This window comes from Nycticebus coucang, chromosome 9 (genome assembly GCF_027406575.1).
Source record: "Nycticebus coucang isolate mNycCou1 chromosome 9, mNycCou1.pri, whole genome shotgun sequence".
NCBI lineage: Eukaryota > Metazoa > Chordata > Mammalia > Primates > Lorisidae > Nycticebus > Nycticebus coucang.
In genome coordinates this window covers 26,597,385-26,605,820 of record NC_069788.1, presented here as the reverse complement: position 1 = coordinate 26,605,820, position 8,436 = coordinate 26,597,385, and the positions used below count along the sequence as shown (strand labels likewise).

Here is an 8,436-nt window from a genome sequence, read left to right as displayed (position 1 = left end):
TGCAAAGTGGGGAAGGAGGCATCAACCTTCCCAGACTGATATGTTTGCTGGGTGGGTCCTCCTGACTCCACAGAGCACTGGAGGAAGCCATATCTGAGTAGTCACCAGACCTGTGCAATCCAGTTGCCAGAGACCTTTTAAACTCTTCCACCTCAGACAGGTGCTGACTGAGACAATTGATTTGGACCTTTTGAACTGAGCCAATTGACTGAGGACTATTCAGGTGGTGCCCTGGGTGTGTGGTTGTAGGAAGGTTTGATTTTCCTTTTCCGATTTTTTTAATTTTTATTTTTAATTTTTACTTAACAAATATCTAATACTAAAAAAAAATGAAAGACCTAATAGAGACAAATTTTTTACAGACATGTTTCCAGGTAAGATTTCTAAGGACAAAATTACTAAGTAAAAAATAATCTTTCATAATTAATATGAACATACATAATAAAATAAGGAGTACATAATTTAGACCTCCATGCTTATTTGGCAATTTTAAAGTCTCCAATGATGAAAAAGGTACGTCGCAACTGAAAAGAAGTGGCCACATTGCTTCACCAAAGTTGTCTGAAGACATTTTCTGGTTTTGGCCCCTGTAAGAAGTTAACTCTTATACTCCCTTACCATAACGTCACTGTTTTAGTCCTACAGACATTTATATTCAAAATGGGCTTCCCATTTTACCATGTAAGGACTGGCATTTTTGTTTTTTCAAAAGAATATTATTAGCAACTGGGTAAACCAAGGAGTATTAATTGGCTTAAGTTTGCCAAATGTTTGCTTCTGCAACAGTATAAATATGGATTATTACAGCAGTCTACTGAAGTATAAAATCTATGCACAATATAGGCAAAATCTTCAAAGGCCAGGAAAAAACTTTTTTATGAAAGTGCAATTACAAGATCTTTTGAATGATCTTCTTAGATAGTTCTGCAGAAAACTTAGTAGTTTGGCTCAGAAAGTAGAGTTCCTCAGGAGGAATTTAAGTTCTTCCTAGAATACAAAGCAAAATTTCAGGCAGCTTTCTGAAAGTAAACCATTAGTTTATGGCTATACCATGAGACAAACTGGAACTTATAATAAGGAAGGCTTTCGCATTCATGGTGATTTGCACAAGAACTTCACAGCTTTTTTTCTTATTCCAGGATACTGGGCCATTTTGTAATGTTATATATAGTAGTTACAGCATTTTGTCCAACACCAACAGTGGGCAGGAAACCGTATCAGCTAGGAGAAAATCAGAGGAAGCGTTTTCATGTGCTTCAATGTTTTTAAGGTCAAATCATTAAAGATATAACGTTTCTCTGTTACTTTCAGTATTTTACACAGTTAATGGACAGAGTGAAAGGGTTTTCTATCAGTTATCAGGAACACATTCTGGCAGAGTCAGATTTTCAGCATCTGTTCGGCTACTGCTAGATGATAAAGGAAGTTTTCTGTTGCTGGTGGAAATCATTTCTGCTTTAGTGCCTCCAAATTGAGGACTCGCTTTTCTCCATCATCCGAAACTTCTGAAAACAGTGCTAGGTTGGCTAAGATTTCTCTGTTTTTTAGGGCAATATCCTGTATAACCTGGTTGTCTGATTTCTCCGGATCTTCTCCAGACTGAACAATTAGCTGACCGATTTCTTTGTGCAATTTGCCCATTGTCATGGCCTCTTTTGCAAGTGGAGCAATGGTAATTTCACTATCTGCCAGATTCACAAACACATCGTAGAGGTCTGGTCTGTTGCTTACCTCCAAGTCTACAAACCCAGTGATGTAACCTGTGCACATCTGCAGGGCTTCCAATTCGTCTGCACTGAGGTGCACGTAGGAGTGAAGAGTGGTCCAGTCCTGTCGATGCCACACCAGGGCAGGCAGAGTCCTGGTAAACTCCTGGACGGCTTCTATTTTAGGGTGATAGACGACAATTCTTTTCTTTAGCATCAGTGCTGTATGTAAGATAAGAGTTTCCATTCCAAACTGAGATACAATGTCTTTGATAGATCCAGCAAGATATGCCTTTCGAGCACCAAAGTCCTTGCAAAGGAAAAGAGCCATTTTCTTCACTCTGACATATCCCCTTTGTGAGAACTGCAATGAAACTCTCCATCATTTTAACTGGGCTCCCATGTTTCAGATATATTCTACACAATATCCTAGTGAAGGCGGCATATTTCTCTGGGTTAAAATCTTTGGCGGTCAGAACAATAGATAAATGAGTCACCTTTTTCAAAACTGAAGAATCTGGAACTTCAATTGCTGTGATATAAAACCGTGTCCTTCTATACTGACCATAGACAAAGGGATGGAGAAGTTTGTTTTCATGCATAAGGCAGCATTTTCGCAGCAGCAGATTTCTTAGTGTGGCTGTCGTAGAAGGATAACACCACACCCATAGAACTTCTCCATTTGTGTCCTTTTCTACAGTGGAAAGATGGTCATGATCAGCCCCACTCCGAGCATCAGCTGAGTGTCGGCCGCCTCAGCCGCATCCATCTTCCACTGCAGCGCACGCCGCTCCCTCCAATTGTTGACTGTGGAGAGCCGGGTGACTTAATTGCTAGTATTTCTCCACAGCTGAGACCTCAACCCAGAGTAATTGTTTCACTAGGGTCGAACAGAGAACAGTTGAGAACAAGACAGAACCACTTAGCCCCACCACACCAAACATGTCCCCAGTTTCTCAGGCCATAGCACTGTATGGGTCCTCTACAAAGCTCCAGGGGAAAAAATACAATGGTGTAAAACAATCATGGGGTGGAATCAGCAGAAAAACTCTGGTAACATGAATGACCAGAATAGATCAACTCCCCCCGCCCCCCAAGGAAATATGTGGCAGATGTAAATGAAGATCCCATTCATAAACAGCTGGCTGAGATGTCAGAAATAGAATTCAGAATTTGGATTGCAAACAAGATTAATAAAATAGAGGAAAATTTGGAATTAGAAATTCAAGGAGCAATTCAAAAGTCAGAATTAGAAATTTGAGGAAAAATTTAAAAGTTGTCTCAAGAATTGAATGAATTTAAAGACAAAACCACCAAAGATTTTGAACACTGAAGCAAGAATTGGCAGCCCTCAAAGATCTGAAAAATAAAGTAGAATCCCTCAGTAACAGAGTGGAGCAAGCAGTAGAAAGGATTTCTGACATTGAAGACAAAGCCTTTGAACACTCCCAAAATCTCAAAGAGGAAGACAAATGGAGAGCAAAAACAGATTATTCACTCAGAGAGTTCTGGGATAATTTGAAACAGGCTAATATCTGCCTCATTGGAATCCCTGAAAGTGATGAAGTGGCCTTGCTGGGCACAGAGGCCCTTCTCCATGAAATTATGAAAGAGAATTTTCCAGACATGCCAAGACATTTTGAAATTCAGATAGCAGACAGTTTCAGAATCCCAGCATGACTCAATCCCAATAAGACATCCCCCAGGCATATCATAATTAACTTCACTAAAGTTAACATGAAGGAGAAAATTCTGAAAGCAGGCAGACGTAAGAAATGCATTACTTACAAAGGAAAGAATATTAGAATGACTGCAGATCTCTCTGCTGAAACTTTTCAAGCCAGAAGAAGGTGGTCATTGACTTTTAATCTCCTAAAGCAAAATAACTTTCAACCCCAGATCTTGTATCCAGCTCAACTGGACTTTCATTTATGATGGAGAAATGAAATACTTTAATGACATTCATATGTTGAAGAAATTTGCCATAACCAAACCAGCTCTTCAGGATATTCTCAGACCTATCCTCCATAATGACCAGTCCAATCCTTTACCACAAAAGTAAGCTCACTCAGAAACTTTTGATCAAACTCCAACATCCACAGTGGCAAAAGGTTTAAAAATGTCCACTGGACTTTCGAAAAAGTTGATACCCCAAATTTTACCAGGCTTATCAATATTCTCCATTAATGTGAACAGCTTAAACTGTCCTCTAAAGAGGCACAGGTTAGCTGACAGGATACAAAAACTCAGGCCAGATATCTGCTGCATACAAGAGTCACATCTTACCTTAAAAGACAAATATAGACTCAGTGTGAAAGGATGGTCATCCATATTTCAGGCAAATGGTAATCAGAAAAAAGCAGGTGTTGCAATTCTATTTGCAGATACAGTAGGCTTTAAACCAACAAAAGTAAGGAAGGACAAGAATGGTCACTTCGTATTCGTTCAGGGTAATACTCAACATGACGAGATTTCAATTATTAATATCTATGCACCCAACCAGAATGCACCTCAATTTATAAGAGAAACTCTAACAGACATGAGCAACTTGATTTCCTCTAGCTCCATAATTGTAAGAGATTTCAACACTCCTCTGGCAGTGTTGGATCGATCCTCCAATAAGAAGCTGAGCAAAGAAATTTTAGAATTAAACCTAACCATCCAACATTTGGATTTAGCAGACATCTACAGAACATTTCATCCCAACAAAACTGAATACACATAGTTCTCATCTGCCCATGGAACATACCCCAAAATTGATCACATTTTAGGCGACGAGCCTAACCTCAGTAAATTTAAAGGAATAGAAATTATTCCTTGCATCTTCTCAGACCACCATGGAATAAAAGTTGAGCTCAGTAACAACAGGAACCTGCATACTCATACAAAAACATGGAAGTTAAATAACCTTATGTTGAATGATAGCTTGGTCAGACATGAGATTAAGAAGGAAATTGCTAACTTTTTGGAACAAAACGGTTTGTATCAGAACCTCTGGGATACCGCAAAGGCAGTCCTAAGAGGGAAATTTATAGCACTGCAAGCCTTCCTCAAGAGAATGGAAAGAGAAGAAGTTAACAACTTAATGGGACATCTCTAGAAACTGGAAAAGGAAGAACATTCCAACCCCAAACCCAGTAGAAGAAAAGAAATAACCAAAATCAGAGATGAATTAAAGGAAATTGAAAACAAAAGAATTATACAACAGATCAATAAATCAAAAAGCTGGTTTTTTGAAAAGGTCAATAAAATAGATAAACCTTTGGCTAAACTAACCAGGAAAAAAAGAGTAAAATTTCTTACCTGATCCATCAGAAACAACAAAGACGAAATAACAGCAGACTCCTCAGAAATTCAAAAAATCCTTAATGAATATTACAAGAAACTTTATTCTCAGAAATATGAAAATCTGAAGGAAATTGACCAATACTTGGAAGCACGTCACCTTCCAAGACTTAGCCAGAATCAAGTGGAAATGTTGAACAGGCCCATATCAAGTTCTGAAATAGCATCAACCATACAAAACCTCCCTAAAAAGAAAAACCCAGGACCAGATGGCTTCACATCAGAGTTCTACCAAACCTTTAAAGAGGAACTAGTATGTATATTACTCAACCTGTTCCAATATGTAGATAAAGAAGGAAGACTACCCAACATGTTCTATGAAGCAAACATCACTCTGATCCCCAAACCAGGAAAAGACCCAACAAGAAAAGAAAATTATAGACCAATATCACTAATGAATATAGATGCAAATATATTCAGCAAGATCCTAACAAACAGAATCCAGCAACACATCAAACAAATTATACATCATGACCAAGTCGGTTTTATCCCAGGGTCTCAAGGCTTGTTCAATATACGTAAATCTATAGTATAATCCAGCACATAAACAAATCCAAAACCAAAGACCATCTGAATCTCTCAATTGATGCAGAAAAAGCTTTTGATAATATCCAGCATCACTTCATGATCAGAACATTTAAGAAAATTGGTATAGAAGAGAAATTTCTTTTCTTTTTTTTTTTTTGTAGAGACAGAGTCTCACTTTATGGCCCTCTGTAGAGTGCTTTGGCCTCACACAGCTCACAGCAACCTCCAACTCCTGGGCTTAAGTGATTCTCTTGCCTCAGCCTCCTGAGTAGCTGGGACTACAGGCACCCGCCACAATGCCCGGCTATTTTTGGTTGCAGTTTGGCCGGGGCCGGGTTTGAACCCGCCACACTCGGTATATGGGTCCGGCGCCCTACCGACTGAGCCACAGGCACCACCCAGAAGGGATATTTCTTAAACTAATAGAGGCCATCTACAGCAAACCCACAGCCAATATCGTATTGAATGGAGTTAAATTGAAATCATTTCCACTCAGATCAGGAACCAGACAAGGCTGCCCATTGTCTCCACTGCTCTTTAACATTGTAATGGAAGTTTTAGCCACCGCAATTAGGGAAGAAAAGGCAATCAAGGGTATCCATATAGGGTCAGAAGAGATCAAATTTTCACTCTTTGCAGATGATGATTGTATACCCAGAAAACACCAGGGATTCTACTACAAAACTCTTAGAAGTGATCAAGGAATACAGCAGCATCTCAGGTTACAAAATCAACATTCATAAATCTGTAGCCTTTATATATACCAATAATAGTGAAGCTGAAAAAACAGTTAAGGACTCTATTCCATTCACAGTAGTGCCAAAGAAGATGAAATATTTGGGAGTTTATCTAACAAAGGACGTGAAAGATCTCTATAAAGAGAACTATAAAACTCTAAGAAAAGAAATAGCTGAAAATGTTAACAAATGGAAAAACATACCATGCTCATGGCTGGGAAGAATCAACATTGTTAAAATGTCCATACTACCCAAAGCAATATACAATTTTATGGCAATCCCTATTAAAGCTCCACTGTCAAACTTTAAAGATCTTGAAAAAATAATACTTCGTTTTATATGCAATCAGAAAAAACCTCAAATAGCCAAGACATTACTCAGAAATAAAAACAAAGCAGGAGGAATCATGCTACCAGACCTCAGACTATACTATAAATCGATAGTGATCAAAACAGAATGGTACTGGCACAAAAACAGAGAAGTAGATGTCTGGAACAGAATAGAGAACCAAGAGATGAACCCAGCTACTTACCATTATTTGATCTTTGATAAGTCAATTAAAAACATTTAGTCGGGAAAAGATTCCCTATTTAACAAATGGTGCTGGGTGAACTGGATGGCAACCTGCAGAAGACTGAAACTGGACCCACACCTTTCACCATTAACTAAGATAGACTCTCACTGGATTAAAGATTTAAACTTAAGACATGAAACTATAAAAATACTGGAAGAGAGTACAGGGAAAACCGTTGAAGAAATCGGTCTGCACGAGTGTTTTATGAGGAGGACCCCCCGGGCAATTGCAGCAGCTTCAAAAATACACTACTGGGACCCGATCAAACTAAAAAGTTTCTGCACAGCCAAGAACACAGTAAGTAAAGCAAGCAAACAGCCCTCAGAATGGGGGAAGATATTTGCAGGTTATGTCTCTGACAAAGGTTTAATAATCAGAATCCACAGAGAACTCAAACGTATAAGCAAGAAAAGAACAAGTGATCCCATTGCAGGCTGGGCAAGGGATTTGAAGAGAAACTTCTCTGTAGAAGACAGGTGCATGGCCTACAGACATATGAAAAAATGCTCATCATCTTTAATCATCAGAGAAATGCAAATCAAAACTATTTTGATATTATCTAAGTCCAGTAAGATTAGCCCATATCACAAAATCCCAAGACCAGAGATGTTGGCGTGGATGTGGAGAAAAGGGAACACTTCTACACTGCTGGTGGGAATGCAAATTAATACATTCCTTTTGGAAAGATGTTTGGAGAACGCTTAGAGATCTAAAAATAGATCTGCCATTCAATCCTATAATTCCTCTACTAGGTATATACCCAGAAGACCAAAAATCACATCATAACAAAGATATTTGTACCAGAATGTTTATTGCAGCCCAATTCATAATTGCTAAGTCATGGAAAAAGCCCAAGTGCCCATAGATCCACGAATGGATTAATAAATTGTGGTATATGTACACCATGGAATATTATGCAGCCTTAAAGAAAGATGGAGACTTTACCTCTTTCATGTTTACATGGATGGAGCTGGAACATATTCTTCTTAGTAAAGTATCTCAAGAATGGAAGAAAAAGTATCCAATGTACTCAGCCCTACTACGAAACTAATTTATGGCTTTCACATGAATGCTATAACCCAGTTAGAACCCAAGAATTGGGGGAAGGGGAAAAGGGAGGGGAGGGAGGGGGGAGGTGGGCAGAAGGAGGGTGATTGGTGGGATTACACCAGCGGTGCATCTTACAAGGGTATATGTGAAAGTTAGTCAATGTAGAATGTAAATGTCTTAACACAATAACTAAGAAAATGCCAGAAAGGCTATGTTAACCAGTGTGATGAAAATGTGTCAAACGGTCTATAAAACTAGTGTATGGTGCCCCATGATTGCATTAATGTACCCAGCTACAATTTAATAATAAAAAATAAAATAAAATCAGTGGTATATTGATCCACTTGTATTGTCTGAATAACTCACTTTGCTCAATAACTAATTTTTCCCCAGGATTTCTCTGCAGTCTCAAGGTAATGGGATTGAGTTATTATTGTTGAAACTTCCAATTCATACATAATTCTTTTTTTTTTTTTTATTAAATCCTAGCTGTGTA

The 8,436-nt window shown here is 38.5% G+C and overlaps 1 pseudogene; it reads right to left on the bottom strand.

Moving 5' to 3' along the window:
* Window positions 1-1,365: 1,365 nt before the first annotated feature.
* LOC128594072 (DENN domain-containing protein 10-like) lies at window positions 1,366-2,475 on the bottom strand (annotated as a pseudogene).
* Between the last annotated feature and the right edge of the window lie 5,961 nt (window positions 2,476-8,436).